The sequence below is a fragment of the Syngnathus scovelli genome, chromosome 20, assembly GCF_024217435.2.
Source record: "Syngnathus scovelli strain Florida chromosome 20, RoL_Ssco_1.2, whole genome shotgun sequence".
Classification (NCBI taxonomy): domain Eukaryota; kingdom Metazoa; phylum Chordata; class Actinopteri; order Syngnathiformes; family Syngnathidae; genus Syngnathus; species Syngnathus scovelli.
In genome coordinates this window covers 814,043-829,957 of record NC_090866.1, presented here as the reverse complement: position 1 = coordinate 829,957, position 15,915 = coordinate 814,043, and the positions used below count along the sequence as shown (strand labels likewise).

At 49.9% G+C, this 15,915-nt stretch overlaps 2 long non-coding RNA genes across 2 annotated transcripts; one reads left to right on the top strand and one right to left on the bottom strand.

Moving 5' to 3' along the window:
• Positions 1-2,535: 2,535 nt before the first annotated feature.
• LOC125989999 (uncharacterized) lies at positions 2,536-9,402 on the bottom strand. The gene is made up of 6 exons (XR_011085920.1): positions 9,297-9,402; positions 8,949-9,119; positions 8,726-8,803; positions 7,108-7,198; positions 2,866-2,895; positions 2,536-2,657 (listed from the first exon to the last, which is right to left on the bottom strand). It is a non-coding gene; the product is annotated as an uncharacterized lncRNA (long non-coding RNA).
• A 3,137-nt stretch (positions 9,403-12,539) lies between these two features.
• On the top strand, positions 12,540-13,681 carry LOC125990005 (uncharacterized). The gene is made up of 3 exons (XR_007488785.2): positions 12,540-13,050; positions 13,135-13,205; positions 13,342-13,681. It is a non-coding gene; the product is annotated as an uncharacterized lncRNA (long non-coding RNA).
• The last annotated feature ends 2,234 nt before the right edge of the window (positions 13,682-15,915 follow it).

Genomic DNA, 15,915 nt, shown 5'->3' with positions numbered 1-15,915 from the left:
CTCCTGTAGAACGTCCTCATGATGGGTGGGGGCAGGTGGGCTCTCCTCATCCTCCGCAGGAAGTACAAGCGCTTCTGTGCCCTCCTGATCAGTGCCGTAGTGTTCATAGTCCAGGTGAGGTCTTCTGTGATGTGGACCCCCAGGAATTTGGTGCTGCTGACCACCTCCACAGCTGAGCTGTTGATGATCAGTGGAGCGTGGTGAGGCTGTTTTTTCCTGAAGTCGACGATGATCTCCTTCATCTTCTCCACATTCAGGATCAGGCTGTTGTCTCTGCACCAGCCCACCAGCTGCTCCACCTCCTCTCTGTAGTCCAGGTCGTTGTTGTCTCTGATGAGCCCCACCACCGTTGTGTCGTCTGCGAACTTCACGATGTGATTGGTGGTGAACCTGGGGACGCAGTCGTGTGTCATCAGGGTGAACAGCAGGGGGCTCAGGACGCAGCCCTGAGGGGAGCCTGTGCTGAGGGTGATGACATCAGAGGTGTTCTGTCCGACCCGGACTGACTGAGGTCTGTTGGTGAGGAAGTCTAGCAGCCAGTTGCGAAGGGGGGTGTTGAAGCCCAGGTGTTCCAATTTTCCTACTAGATGCTGTGGGATGATGGTGTTAAACGCTGAGCTGAAGTCCAGGAACAGCATCCGAACATGGGTGTTCTTCTCCTCCAGGTGAGCCAGGCTCAGGTGAAGAACGGAGGAGATGGCGTCCTGAGTGGAGCGGTTTTGCCGGTCGGCAAACTGGAACGGGTCAAATAATGGGGGGAGTCTGGAAACGATGTGATCTTTAAGCAGCCTTTCGAAGCACTTCATCATGACCGGAGTCAGTGCAACAGGCCGGTAATCATTAAATGAGGTGATTTGAGGTTTCTTCGGCACCGGAATGATGGAGGCAGTCTTAAAGCACGCTGGCACTGTGGCTTGGCCCAGCGAGGTGTTAAAAATGTCTGTGATGACCCCAGCCAGCTGACTTGCACATTCCCTGAACACACGCCCAGGAATGTTGTCGGGGCCAGGGGCCTTACGGGGGTTGACTCTCCTCAGGGTCTTCAACACATCGGCGGAGTCAAGGCAGAGTACCTCCTCTTCCTGATGGGGGACAGTTTTAACTGCTGGAGTGCCGTTTAGTGCCTCGAACCTCCCAAAGAAGTTATTTAGACCATTTAGAAAGTCAGAATCAACTTCACCCACCGGGGGGGGAGGGTGAGTTGTCGTCTGTAATCGCCCGTATGCCTTGCCACATACTCCTGGTGTTGTTGGTGTCGTGGAAACGATCCTGAATTTTTCGACTGTGGTCTCGCTTCGCTACCCTGATGGCACGGTTCAAGTTGGCTCTCGCTGTCCTCAGTGTCTCCTTGTCGCCAGACTTGAAGGCAGAGTTCCGCGCTCGTAGCGTTTGACGTACCTCCTCAGTCATCCAGGGTCGTTGGTTGCCCCGGGTGATGATATTCTTAGTGGTGCTGACGTCCTCGGTGCATTTGTTGACGTAGGCTGACACAGTCATGGCACACGCATGTCAAATCTACATCGGGGAAACTGGGAGGGAGGGAGGGAGGGAGGGAGGGCAGGAGGGAGGCAAGCAGGGAGGCAGGCAGGCAGGGAGGCAGGCAGGGAGGCAGGCAGGGAAGCAGGCAGGGAGGAAGGCAGTGTCTGTCTGTTGAGGTTTTCACCTTGTTCTTCTCCTGCTGAAGTTCTAACTGGACGTCCATCAGTTTGGCTCTCAGCTCGTCATTGGCGGCCTGAAAGGCGTCCGTTCGCTCCGCCTTGACTCGCCCTGCCGGAGCTCGTTTGGACATCTCTTACTCGAGTCTCGCCCGGTCGTCAGTCAGAGATCACGACATTTGTACCTGGAGAGCACAAACGCAGCGCTGTTTTCCACTGGCTTCGGACTCAACTTCAATCGGTACCGTAACGTACAACGTCATAAACATAGATCTAGCTTGACTTATTCATTGAATAAATGCATTTGGTTCTTCAAAACTGCATCACGCAACATAGCGTGACCGAGACGGCCGTTATCCACCTGCGTGAAGTTATTTGGTGAAATGAATGAGATGTTTAAGACACCATCGTTCTGTCTCTATGTAGATGAAGGGAAATAATCGATTGCTGAAGGTCCAAAGGTGTTGTGATAAACAAATAAACATATTAGTGACATATTTGTGATAAACATATTAGGCAGGATAATCACATATGTTAACTTGACTGCCCACACTGTATTTATTTATGGTTATTTGTTAAATCGAGTACTGTTAGACATGAAACAGGAAGTGTTTAACATAAATGGACGACGAAAGGGGTACTCACCATTGTAGCTCCTGCTGGTCAATGATACGAGCCTCTTCTTGCAGTGGAAAACATACAGCCAACAAACACCGTGGAACCTAAAGGAAGGAAATTAAACATTAACATTTAGCCTCAACCAACATTCACAGATACAACGCAACGCAAACTACACAAACATAAATCTTTTTAAACACAATGAGTTGTACTTACCGTGTACGCTCTAGACGGTCCACTTGCAAGCAGAAAATAAAGATATTTCTGTTGATAATCGTCGTGTTTGTATCCGTTGTCTCGCTCAAGGCCATTGCGCCCACAGATTTGAATTTTGGCCAGAGTTCAGCCTATTGACGTCATTTCTGCGGTGTAATACCCGCATATCTGAAACGGCAAAGTTAAGAGTAGAGTTAAATAAAGTTTTTAATCAACGCAATAATTTACAAACGTTGACCAGTCGAAATAATCGTCGAAATTTGGCGTCTGTGGCTGGAAGCAGACGCCGAGTTCGACGTTCCTCCCAAATGCCACACTGCCTCGCTTTTCAGGCCAACAAAAAAACATATTTTTCAAAACAATGAGTTGTAATTACCTTGTACGCTCTAGACGGTCAAGTTGCAAGCTGAAAACAAAAATATTTGTCTTGTTAGTCGTCGTGTTACTAACCGCTGTGTCTTGTTTGCCAGCATTGCCGCTTTCCTACTTCCTGTTGCAAGCCACGCCCACGGATTATAATTTTGCCATGAGTTCCGCCTATTGACGTCATGTCCGCGTCGCATGACTGCGACGTAATATTATCTAAAACTGTTTGTGCGGCATGTTGTTGTTCTGTGCGGTATTGTGTTATTCTGTGCGGCGTCGTGTTGTTCTGTGCGGCGTAGTGTTGTTCAGTGCGGCGTCGTGTTGTTCAGTGCGGCATGTTGTTGTTCAGTGCGGCATGTTGTTGTTCAGTGCGGCATGGTGTTGTTCAGTGCGGCATGGTGTTGTTCAGTGCGGCATGGTGTTGTTCAGTGCGGCATGGTGTTGTTCAGTGCGGCATGGTGTTGTTCAGTGCGGCATGGTGTTGTTCAGTGTGGGATGGTGTTGTTCAGTGCGGCATGGTGTTGTTCAGTGCGGCATGGTGTTGTTCAGTGCGGCATGGTGTTGTTCAGCGCGGCATAATATTGTTCAGTGCGGCGTAATGTTGTTCAGTGGGGCATGGTGTTGTTCAGTGCGGCATGGTGTTGTTCAGTGTGACATGATGTTGTTCAGTGCGGCATAATGTTGTTCAGTGCGGCATAATGTTGTTCAGTGCGGCATAATGTTGTTCAGTGCGGCATAATGTTGTTCAGTGCGGGATGGTGTTGTTCAGTGCGGCATGGTGTTGTTCAGTGCGGCATGGTGTTGTTCAGTGCGGCATGGTGTTGTTCAGTGCGGCATGGTGTTGTTCAGTGCGGCATGGTGTTGTTCAGTGCGGCATGGTGTTGTTCAGTGCGGCATGGTGTTGTTCAGTGCGGCATGGTGTTCAGTGCGGCATGGTGTTCAGTGCGGCATAATGTTGTTCAGTGCGGCATAATGTTTTTCAGTGCGGCATGGTGTTGTTCAGTGTGGCATAATGTTGTTCAGTGCGGTATATTGTTGTTCAGTGCGGTATATTGTTGTTCAGTGGGGCATAATGTGTTTCAGTGCGGCATGGTGTTGTTCAGTGCGGGATGGTGTTGTTCAGTGCGGCATGGTGTTGTTCAGTGCGGCATGGTGTTGTTCAGTGCGGCATGGTGTTGTTCAGTGCGGCATGGTGTTGTTCAGTGCGGCATGGTGTTGTTCAGTGCGGCGTCGTGTTGTTCAGTGCGGCGTCGTGTTGTTCAGTGCAGCATGGTGTTGTTCAGTGCGGAATGGTGTTGTTCAGTGCGGCATGGTGTTGTTCAGTGCGGCATGGTGTTGTTAAGTGCGGCATGGTGTTGTTCAGTGCGGCGTAATGTTGTTCAGTGGGGCATGGTGTTGTTCAGTGCGGCATGGTGTTGTTCAGTGCGGCATGGTGTTGTTCAGTGCGGCATGGTGTTGTTCAGTGCGGCATGGTGCTATTCAGTGCGGCATGGTGTTGTTCAGTGCGGCATGGTGTTGTTCAGTGCGGCATGGTGTTGTTCAGTGCGGCATGGTGTTGTTCAGTGCGGCATGGTGTTGTTCAGTGCGGCATGGTGTTGTTCAGTGCGGCATGGTGTTTTTCAGTGCGGCATAATGTTGTTCAGTGCGGCATAATGTTGTTCAGTGCGGCATAATGTTGTTCAGTGCGGCATAATGTTGTTCAGTGCGGCATAATGTTGTTCAGTGCGGCATAATGTTGTTCAGTGCGGGATGGTGTTGTTCAGTGCGGCATGGTGTTGTTCAGTGCGGCATGGTGTTGTTCAGTGCGGCATGGTGTTGTTCAGTGCGGCATGGTGTTGTTCAGTGCGGCATGGTGTTGTTCAGTGCGGCATGGTGTTGTTCAGTGCGGGATGGTGTTGTTCAGTGCGGGATGGTGTTGTTCAGTGCGGCATGGTGTTCAGTGCGGCATAATGTTGTTCAGTGCGGCATAATGTTGTTCAGTGCGGCATGGTGTTGTTCAGTGCGGCATAATGTTGTTCAGTGCGGCATAATGTTGTTCAGTGCGGTATAATGTTGTTCAGTGCTGCATGGTGTTGTTCAGTGCTGCATGGTGTTGTTCAGTGCGGGATGGTGTTGTTCAGTGCGGCATGGTGTTGTTCAGTGCGGCATGGTGTTGTTCAGTGCGGCATGGTGTTGTTCAGTGCGGCATGGTGTTGTTCAGTGCGGCATGGTGTTGTTCAGTGCGGCATGGTGTTGTTCAGTGCGGCATGGTGTTGTTCAGTGCGGCATGGTGTTGTTCAGTGCGGCATGGTGTTGTTCAGTGCGGCATGGTGTAGTTCAGTGCGGCATGGTGTTGTTCAGTGCGGGATGGTGTTGTTCAGTGCGGCATGGTGTTGTTCAGTGCGGCATGGTGTTGTTCAGTACGACATGATGTTGTTCAGTGCGGCATAATGTTGTTCAGTGCGGCATAATGTTGTTCAGTGCGGCATGGTGTTGTTTAGTGCGGGATGGTGTTGTTCAGTGCGGCATGGTGTTGTTCAGTGCGGCATGGTGTTGTTCAGTGCGGCATGGTGTTGTTCAGTGCGGCATGGTGTTGTTCAGTGCGGCATGGTGTTGTTCAGTGCGGCATGGTGTTGTTCAGTGCGGGATGGTGTTGTTCAGTGCGGCATGGTGTTCAGTGCGGCATAATGTTGTTCAGTGCGGCATAATGTTGTTCAGTGCGGCATGGTGTTGTTCAGTGCGGCATAATGTTGTTCAGTGCGGCATAATGTTGTTCAGTGCGGTATATTGTTGTTCAGTGGGGCATAATGTTGTTCAGTGCGGCATGGTGTAGTTCAGTGCGGCATGGTGTAGTTCAGTGCGGCATGGTGTTGTTCAGTGCGGAATGGTGTTGTTCAGTGCGGGATGGTGTTGTTCAGTGCGGGATGGTGTTGTTCAGTGCGGGATGGTGTTGTTCAGTGCGGGATGGTGTTGTTCAGTTTGGCATGGTGTTGTTCAGTGCGGCATGGTGTTGTTCAGTGCGGCATGGTGTTGTTCAGTGCGGGATGGTGTTGTTCAGTGCGGGATGGTGTTGTTCAGTGCGGGATGGTGTTGTTCAGTGCGGGATGGTGTTGTTCAGTGCGGGATGGTGTTGTTCAGTGCGGCATGGTGTTGTTCGGCATGGTGTTGTTCAGTGCGGCATGGTTTTGTTCAGTGCGGCATGGTGTTGTTCAGTGCGGCATGGTGTTGTTCAGTGCGGGATGGTGTTCAGTGCGGGATGGTGTTGTTCAGTGCGGGATGGTGTTGTTCAGTGCGGCATGGTGTTGTTCAGTGCGGCATGGTGTTGTTCAGTGCGGCATAATGTTGTTTAGTGCGGCATAGTGTTGTTCAGTGCGGCATGGTGTTGTCCAGTGCGGCATGGTGTTGTTCAATGCGGCATGGTGTTGTTCAGTGCGGCATGGTGTTGTTCAGTGCGGCATGGTGTTGTTCAGTGCGGCATGGTGTTGTTCAGTGCGGCATGGTGTTGTTCAGTGCGGCGTCGTGTTGTTCAGTGCAGCATGGTGTTGTTCAGTGCGGAATGGTGTTGTTCAGTGCGGCATGGTGTTGTTCAGTGCGGCATGGTGTTAAGTGCGGCATGGTGTTGTTCAGTGCGGCATGGTGTTGTTCAGTGCGGCATGGTGTTGTTCAGTGCGGCATGGTGTTGTTCAGTGCGGCATGGTGTTGTTCAGTGCGGCATGGTGTTGTTCAGTGCGGCATGGTGTTGTTCAGTGCGGCATGGTGTTGTTCAGTGCGGCATGGTGTTGTTCAGTGCGGCATGGTGTTGTTCAGTGCGGCATGGTGTTTTTCAGTGCGGCATAATGTTGTTCAGTGCGGCATAATGTTGTTCAGTGCGGCATAATGTTGTTCAGTGCGGCATAATGTTGTTCAGTGCGGCATAATGTTGTTCAGTGCGGGATGGTGTTGTTCAGTGCGGCATGGTGTTGTTCAGTGCGGCATGGTGTTGTTCAGTGCGGCATGGTGTTGTTCAGTGCGGCATGGTGTTGTTCAGTGCGGCATGGTGTTGTTCAGTGCGGGATGGTGTTGTTCAGTGCGGGATGGTGTTGTTCAGTGCGGGATGGTGTTGTTCAGTGCGGCATGGTGTTCAGTGCGGCATAATGTTGTTCAGTGCGGCATGGTGTTGTTCAGTGCGGCATGGTGTTGTTCAGTGCGGCATAATGTTGTTCAGTGCGGCATAATGTTGTTCAGTGCGGCACCTAGCACCTAGAAGGTAAATAAATAGGAAGGAAGGACTCACCGGTGACGTCGTCGCCCACGTCCAAGCGTTGTACTTTGTATTTTCATCCTTCTGACAGTGGAAAACATATAGCCAACAAACACCGTGGAACCTAAACGAATGAAAGAAAACTATCATTTGGCCACAACCAACATTCACAGATACAACACAATGTGACGTGCGGTGTTGAGGTTAAAGGTTGAGTGAAGGGCCCTCGTTTTAAACTACTTTTTTGAAAAGGAGTGGGAACAAGTAAGACGTATTTAATTTATTTATTGGGAAGTAGTAAGACTTATTAAATGTATTTAATCTACTTTTCTTCCCAGGCAAAATTTGACGTGCTGCAATTCCAAATTTCCAAAGTGAATGAAGGAATGAAATCCTTTAAATTATGATTTTGTATAAATACTAGGCATAAACACAAAATCTACGGCACAAAATGGGCAGACTTTACTTGTTTGAAAAGGACTGGTTACAAGACAGACTTTTTTAATTTATTTAATGGGAAGAAGACTTATTTAGTTTAATTGATCTATTTTTGTTCCCTGGCAAAATTCGATTTGCTGCAATTCCAAATTTCCAAAGTGAATGAAGGAATGAAGTCGTTTAAATTATGATTTTGTATAAATACTAGGCATAGACACAAAATCTACGGCACAAAACGGGCAGACTTTACTTGTTTGAAGAGGACTGGTTGCAAGACAGACTTTTCTGATTTATTTAATGGGAAGAAGACTTATTTAGTTTATTTAATCTCTTTTTGTTGCCTGGCAAAATTGGATTTGCTGAAATTGTATTTTGCCAAATCTTGACTTGAGACCTGATAGGAAGTATTAAACGCTCAGTTAAATCGATACAAGTTGGTAATAAGAGCGAGTAATGTTGGTTGAAGCGATGAATGAAGGTTAAAAGCAATTTAAATTATGACTTTGTATAAATACTAGATATTAACAGAACATCTACTGCGCAAAATGGGCAGAGTTTACTTGTTTGAGAAGGAGTGGCTTATTTAAGTCTAAGATTTATTTAATCTGTTTGTTCCCAGGCAAAATTGGATGTGATGCAATTCCAAATTTCACCACATGATGGTGCCAAATTTTGACTTCATAGGACATATTCAACACTTAACTATTATGTTCAAGGTAATCAGATTTGTTTATTATTCTAATGGCCTTTTCAAAACTATTCTGGATTACTACTTTGGATCTATTCTACATTACTTGGCAACAACATACTCTGTAACAGATTAGGCAGTATAATCACATATGTTAACTTGAGAGTGCCCACACTCAATCTACTTATCGTGATGTGTTAAATCAATTACTGTTAGACATTATTATTCTGATAATCTACCAAATCTTTGAATTGAAGAATTTGTGATTTAATTAATAGCTTGTTGTTATGTTCAGGGTAATCAGACTTGTATATAATTCTAATGGCCTTCTTTTGAAAACTATTCTGAATTACAACTTTGGATCTTATATTACTTTGCAACAATATACTCGGTGACAGATTAGGCAGTATAATCACATATGTTAACTTCAGTGCCCACACTGTATTTATTTATGGTTATTTGTTAAATCAAGTACTGTTAGACATGAAATAGGAAGTGTTTAACATAAATGTTATGGCTACTCACCGTTGTAGCTCGCTCCTGGTCAATGATACGAGCCTCTTCTTGCAGTGGAAAACTTGCAGCCAACAAACACCGTGGAACCTAAAGGAATGAAATTAAACATTAACATTTCGCCTGGACCAATATTCACACGTACAACGCAACGCGGCTACACTTCTGCTAGCGCCTCAGCTACACGTTGCTATTACAAACGTAAATCTCTTTAAACACAATGAGTGTTACTTACCGTGTACGCTGTAGACGGTCCAGTTGCAAGCAGAAAATAAAGATATTTCTGTTGATATTCGTCGTTGCTCAGTGGCTCACGGCCATCGCGCCAACAGATTTGAATTTTGGTGGAAGTTCAGCCAATTACGTCATATCCGCGGCACATGACTGCGACGTAATACCCGCTTATCTGAAACGGCAGTTAAAAGTAGAGTTACATCAAGTTTTCTTTTTTAATCAACGCAATCATTTACAACCGTTGACCAGAAAGAATCGTCGAAATTCGACGTTCCCCCCAAACGCCACACTCACTCGCTTTTCAGGGCAACAAAAGTACTTCTTTTTAAAAACGATGAGTTGTACTTACCGTGTACGCTCTGGACGGTCCAGTTGCAAGCAGAAAATAAAAATATTTCTCTCGTTAGTCGTATGTTACCATCCGCTGTGTCTTTGTCAACATCGCCATTTTCCTACTTCCTGTTGCGAGCCACGCCCACGGATTTAAATTCTGGCGGAAGAGCCCGCCCATTGGCGTAGTTTTCGCGTATAGCAAATCCGATTGGTTGGGAAGGGGGCGCGGTTATGCAGCCGAGGGGTCCTGTGATCGGTGGGATGTAAAGTAGGCGTCGACGTCACGTCCGCGTCACGTGACCACGACGTGGCAGACGTCATATAGCAACCGCTGTTTTGTTTAGTAGACTTACAGTTGTTATGCATTGACATAATGGCGCACACTCCAAATAGATTTAAATAAATTAAATAATTCTTCTGCCCACTCCCTTTTAAACAAGTTAACTCTCCCCGCGGATTTGAATTCCTGGACTATGAACACTACGGCACTGGTCAAGAGGGCACAGAAGCGCTTGTACTTCCTGCGGAGGATGAGGAGAGCCCACCTGCCCCCACCCATCATGAGGACGTTCTACAGGAGCACCATAGAGAGCATTCTGACAAGCTGACTCTCTGTGTGGTGTGGAGGCTGCACCGCCTCCGATTGGAAGAACGTGAGGAGAGTGGTGAGGACAGCAGAGAGGTTCATAGGGGCTCCTCTTCCCTCCATTCAGGACATTTCATCTCAGCGCTGCATGTCCCGTCCCCGTAACATCATCAATGACCCATCACACCCCCACCATGGACTGTTCTCCCTGCTGCCCTCTGGGAAGAGGTTTCGCACAATCCGCTGCAGGTCCACCAGGTTCTGCAACAGCTTTTTCCCTGCTGTCATCAGACTGTTGAACACTAGAACTGTTGAGCTCTAAACTGAACTCTGCATCACACATTCACAGAACTGTACTTTATGACACTACGGACCTCTATCTTGCACTATCTCGCACTACCAACTTTACTGAACTTGTGTAAACCCTTTAAATAGAAGTTTAATACATGGTTTAGCATTCCTCTGCACACTCTTGAATACTGTTTTGCCTACTTGCACTATTGCATAATTAGCACTGCAAGTTTGTCTAAGTCATGTCAGGTCAGCTGTCTGGAGAGAGAGAGAAGTCAGGACCTGCGGGCGGAGCACCACCGTGCCACCGCCGCCATGACGGAACTCAAAAGCAAACTCCATGAGGAGAAGCAGAAAGAGTTAGCCGTTACCAGGGAGACATTACTGCGGCAGCATGAAATGGAGCTGATGAGAGTGATCAAAATCAAAGATGGAGAGATCCAGCGACTGAATGCCTTGGTCCTCAGCCTGAGGGACGGCTCCATGGACAAGGTGATCCGCTCAATCCGTGTCTGACTATCCGCACGCCACGTCGGGCTCCGATGCGGCCGCTACCGTATTGTGTAGCTTGTCCCCAGTAAGCGTCGCGGCGCTCCGTTGCGGTCTCAACGGCCCGATGTGGCGCAATGTCTGCTCAGGTGAGGAGCGGGGGCGCTTTGCTGGCGGAAGTGGAGGAGACGCGGCGGTGTCGGGAGACCGAGCGGTGTCGCCTCCACCAGGAGCGCGGAAGAAGCCCTGGCAGCGGCCCAGCAGGCCTGGCAGTCCCGAGCGGCCGAGCTCCGATCGGCTCATCACCAACATCGGGAGGAGCTGAGCCGAACCAAGAGGGACTGCGAGAGGGAGATCCGCCGACTGGTAGGACTGATCAGATGCGCGGTGCGTGGCTATGTTCCCAATTTCGTTGTATACCTGCAGTGCAATGACACCTAAGGCATTCTATTCTATTCTATTTCACAAGAAGAAAACGTCCGGTTGCTCGCTTCGCTTTTGTCACAGCAATGGTGTTCTAGTCGATTCAAGATAAAAATTGGCCGGTTGCTCTCTTTGTTTTTGTCACAATTCTGGCAAATGAGTTTGCCCGCCTGCCTGAGCGCTCCCCGTTTGTACATCCAGATGGATGAGATCAAGCTGAAAGACAGAGCGGTTAGTGTTTTGGATAAAGCCCTGGGGCCGGCCACGTCCACCGCCTTCAGCTGCAGACTCAGGCTGCCGAGCAGCAGATCGCTGCCCTGAGGGATTCCCAAAGGGCGGGCCTAAACTACCCTGGAAGTGGGGTCAACGGCGCTACTAGCAATCCTCTTCATAGCGTAAGCCACCTCATCACACACTTGCAGTACGCATGACTTAGTTCGTTGCTGGAGGAAGGTAGCACAAAAACAGTTTTGAACTTTGAACGAGTGGTTGTGTGTGTGTGTTGCGGGGCGTTTTCAGTCTCAGGAGGATCGGGACACGCGAAGGTTTCATCTGAAAATCGCTGAGCTCAGCGCAGTCATCAGGAAACTGGAGGATCGAAACGCCCTGCTTTCTGAAGAGCGCAATGAACTGGTAATTTATTGACGGCACGCTTGAAGGTTTGCGCTACGTTTGATGCGCACCATCCAGCGAGGCACCCATTGCGCTTGCTTATTAGTTGAGCGGCGCGGCGAGTCGGTTGCCTGGTAGATGTCTTTTATTGGGAGCCAAAGCCACGATTCCGTTCAAACCGATGCAAAAGGAATGGATACGTTCTGGCCCGCGTGTTGTGCGTCTTTCGCATCCCGCACTTCATGCTTGCAGCTTAAGCGACTGAGAGAAACAGAAAGCCAGTTTCTGCCACTCCTGTACAAAAACAAACACCTGAGCAGGAAGAATGAAGAACTCTCGCTGGTGCTGTGTCGCCTTGAAAACAAAGTGCGCTTTGTCACCCAGGAGAACGAGGAGATGGCAAGCTTGGTAAGTCGACGCGGACAACGGCGGCGTGCCAACAGAGTCCACTGCATTTGTGTTCCACAGAGAAGGCCTAGTTCGCTCAATGACCTGGAGCGCGGTTGCGGCCAGCAGGACGGTGAAATGGAGTTCCTTCAAGTTGTGGAGCAGCGGCACATCATCGACGACTTGTCCAAGGTCTTCAGGCAGGCGACTCGGTGCACGTACGGCATCGCCGCGCTCGCTCGCTGTCGCCAGGAAACCTTTTCCGTCCAAAGCTTGGCCGGCGGCCGCCATCCAAAAAATTGGCCCCTTAAATTCCGACCTTTCAAGCAGGAGCATTGTGCGCACGCGTTTGAACACGCTTTAGACTTGTTTTGCCGTTTTCAGCAGCTCAAAGCTCCCGTTTTGTCAGCGCCTTTGCCACTCGCTGTGCGCTGAAAACGACGGACTCGCTCGGCTGCTCAGCCCGTCAACCATGAGCCGCGAGCGCGACGTCATTGTCCGTAGGCAGCTAGTGGCAAAATGCACCCTGTTAGAGTTGCGCTCGCTCCAACTTATTTTGCAAGAACCACACGGGAGACAAGTAAGTTCTTTTGGACACCTGCAGGTGGAGAGTCCATCCGTTGTACGAATGAAGTCTGACTCTCGGCTCCTGCACGAGCATTTTTATTAAGAGAAACAGGGTGGGTGTAAGAGTGGATTGAATAGAGAAAGCCCTTGACCTCTAGTCAAAACATAGCAAGGGATGTTTTACGACTTTGTGTAGGAAGGGATAAGCGATAGGGATAAATAAGGGATAAATAATATTATTTATTACAGGTTGCAGTCAAAGTCAAAGCAACATAATCATACGATAAAGATAATCTGGAAAACCCTGACACACCCTGTAGTTGTCACTTTTGGAAAAGACGAGCGTCCCTCCAATCATCGCCGGTGACGGGTTTTTCAGGCTCTGGAGACAGGAGCTCATGTCAGAAATGTCATCGTGAGTCGCGTTTGTTTCTGCGCCGGAGCCGTTCGTTCCCTTTGCATCCAAAGAATCTCAAAGGCGGATTATTTGTGTCGACAGGAGAGAGATTTGCTGCTACGATACCGACGTCGAGAATCTCTGAGGAGGAACAAAGCTTGAGGTCCTGCAAGGTGAGTCTGTTTGTTTGCGGCTGCTTGGTGTTGCGCAAGATGAAATGGCCTTTTTCTCGCTATCGTTCCTCTCGTCGATTCATCGTGAGGTGTCGCTTCAGTTTGTTCAGAGAGATGTTTGCTTCCGCGCCCGCAGGTCATCGAAACATTTTACGGCTACGACGAAGACGTGTTGGTGGACTCGGACGGATCGTCCTTGTCTTTTCACACCGACAGAACCCCCGACACGGAACCCGAAGAGGTAGCCCGCCATTTCTGCCAGCGTATTGGCGCCAAACATTCCTCTTCAGCCTGGAATCGGACTCGTCTTTGCGTCGCGGGTGCTTTGTCGCCGGTCTGACTGATTCTGGTACTAGTGCTGTGTTGCATTGGTGTGTGCATGAGGAGGCGGAGCTTCGCTACCGCCAGCTGACGCAAGAATATCAAGCGCTGCAACGAGCCTACGCTCTGCTAGCCCAGACCAGCGGAGGGGACTACGACGCCGAGAAGGAGATCAAGGTGGCGCCCCTTCCCGCAACCCCCGGCCGGGTCGCAGCCTCCCCGTTCTCACCCAGCCTCGGGTGTTCTCTGGTCTGAAAGGAGGAGGAGGAGCCTCCCTCCTCCTCCTTTCAGACCAGAGAAAAGCTGATGATAGTGTCAAACGCACCTCTTTCAATAAGGTGCCCCCGGCTTCCCGGTAACGGGTTTGTCTTAGCCGGGTTCGGAGATTCGTCCGTAATCTAACCACCCGAGTTAAATTAACTCCACCGGAATCAATCTAATTTCTGTACGACGCCAATCCCTCTCAAGTCACCCTAAGCTCGAGCCGAGTAACTCAATTCGAGGCAAGACTTCGAAGTGACCGCATCGTATTGATGGCTCCCCGCTAATCAAAGTCAAAGTCAAAGTCAAAGTCAAAGTCAGCTTTATTGTCAATTTCTCCACATGCCAAAGACACACAAAGAAACCGAAATTTCGTTCCCCCCTATCCCACGGTGACAAGACATGGCTCACAACAGACAAACAAGTAAACAAGTATAACAAAAGCGTGCTGAATAAATAATGAATAAATAACACAACAATAAATAAATAAAGAAATAAAGAAATAGGAGGAGCAGAAAAAAAAGGAGCAAGTGCGTGTACAGCAGACATTCCCGAAAATAGCGCAACAGTGCCGCACGCTACGCAGAAGGGGGTAGCGAGTTCAGGGCCCTAACAGCCTGGAGAAAGAAGCTGTTGGCGAGTCTGGTGGTGCGGGAGCGCAGGCTCCTGTACCTCTTCCCAGAGGGCAGAAGGTCAAACAAAGAGTGAGCCGGGTGACTCACATCTCTGGCAATCGAGGTTGCCTTGCGGGCGACATGGGAGGTGTAAATGTCCTTCAGGGAGGGTAGCGAAGCACCAATAATCTTACCAGCCGTATTCACTATGCGCTGCAGGGCCTTCAAGTTCTGTTCAGTGCAGTTACCACCCCAGACAGCGATGCAACTGGTGAGGACGCTCTCAATGGTGCCACGGTAAAATGTAGACAGGACTGCCTGAGGAGCACATGCACGCCTGAGCTTCCGCAGGAAGTACAAGCGGCGCTGAGCTTTCTTTGCCAGTGACGAGGTGTTTTCGGACCAGGAGAGGTCCTCACTGATGTGCACCCCCAGGAACTTGGTGCAGCTCACCCTCTCCACCACAGCACCATCGATGATCAGCGGCAGGTGTGTTGTGTGACCCTTCCGGAAGTCAACAATCATTTCCTTGGTCTTATTGACGTTCAGCAGGAGGTTGTTGTCCCTGCACCACGTGGTCAGAAGGTCAACTTCTGACCTGTACCGAGTCTCGTCGCCCTTCGTGATGAGACCCACCAGAGTCGTGTCGTCAGCAAACTTCACTATGCGGTTGTCGCTGTAGGTCGCAGTGCAGTCATGCGTCAGCAGGGTGAAGAGCAATGGACTGAGCACGCAGCCCTGGGGGGCTCCCGTGCTCAGCGTGATGCTGGCGGAGATTTTGTCGCCAACACGCACCACCTGAGGCCTCTGACAGAGGAAGTCCAGTATCCAGTTGCAGAGGGAGGTACTGAGGCCCAGCTCGTCGAGTTTGCAGATGAGTCGCTGCGGCACAATGGTGTTGAAGGCAGAGCTGAAGTCGACAAACAGCAACCTCACATATGAGTCCTTTCTCTCCAGGTGGGTGAGGGCCGAGTGGAGGGCAGAGCAGATGGCATCCTCAGAGGACCGCTTGGCACGGTACGCACACTGGAAAGGGTCAATGGTGGGGGGGAGAACGGACTTGATGTGCTCCATGACCAGCCGCTCAAAGCACTTCATGATGATGGGCGTCAGTGCTACAGGGCGGTAGTCATTGAAGCAGGATGGTGCAGGTTTCTTTGGCACAGGAACGATAGTGGCAGCCTTGAAACACGAGGGGACGATGGCCTGCTGCAGGGAAACGTTAAAGATGTCCGTGAAGACACCCGACAGCTCCCCAGCACAGTCCTTCAGCGCTCGACCCGGGATGTTGTCAGGGCCCGCCGCCTTACGGGTGTCAATAGCGGCAAGCGCCCTCCTCACACCGTCGGCAGAGAGGCGCAGGGGCTGCTCGTGTGGGGGGGGAGTGGACTTCAGTGGGCAAGTGCTGTTCTGGGCGTCGAAGCGAGCAAAGAAGCGGTTCAGATCGTTCAGCAGACGGACGTCGCCCTCACAGCTCCTCGGCGCGGGCTTGTAGTCCGTGATGGTCTGAATGC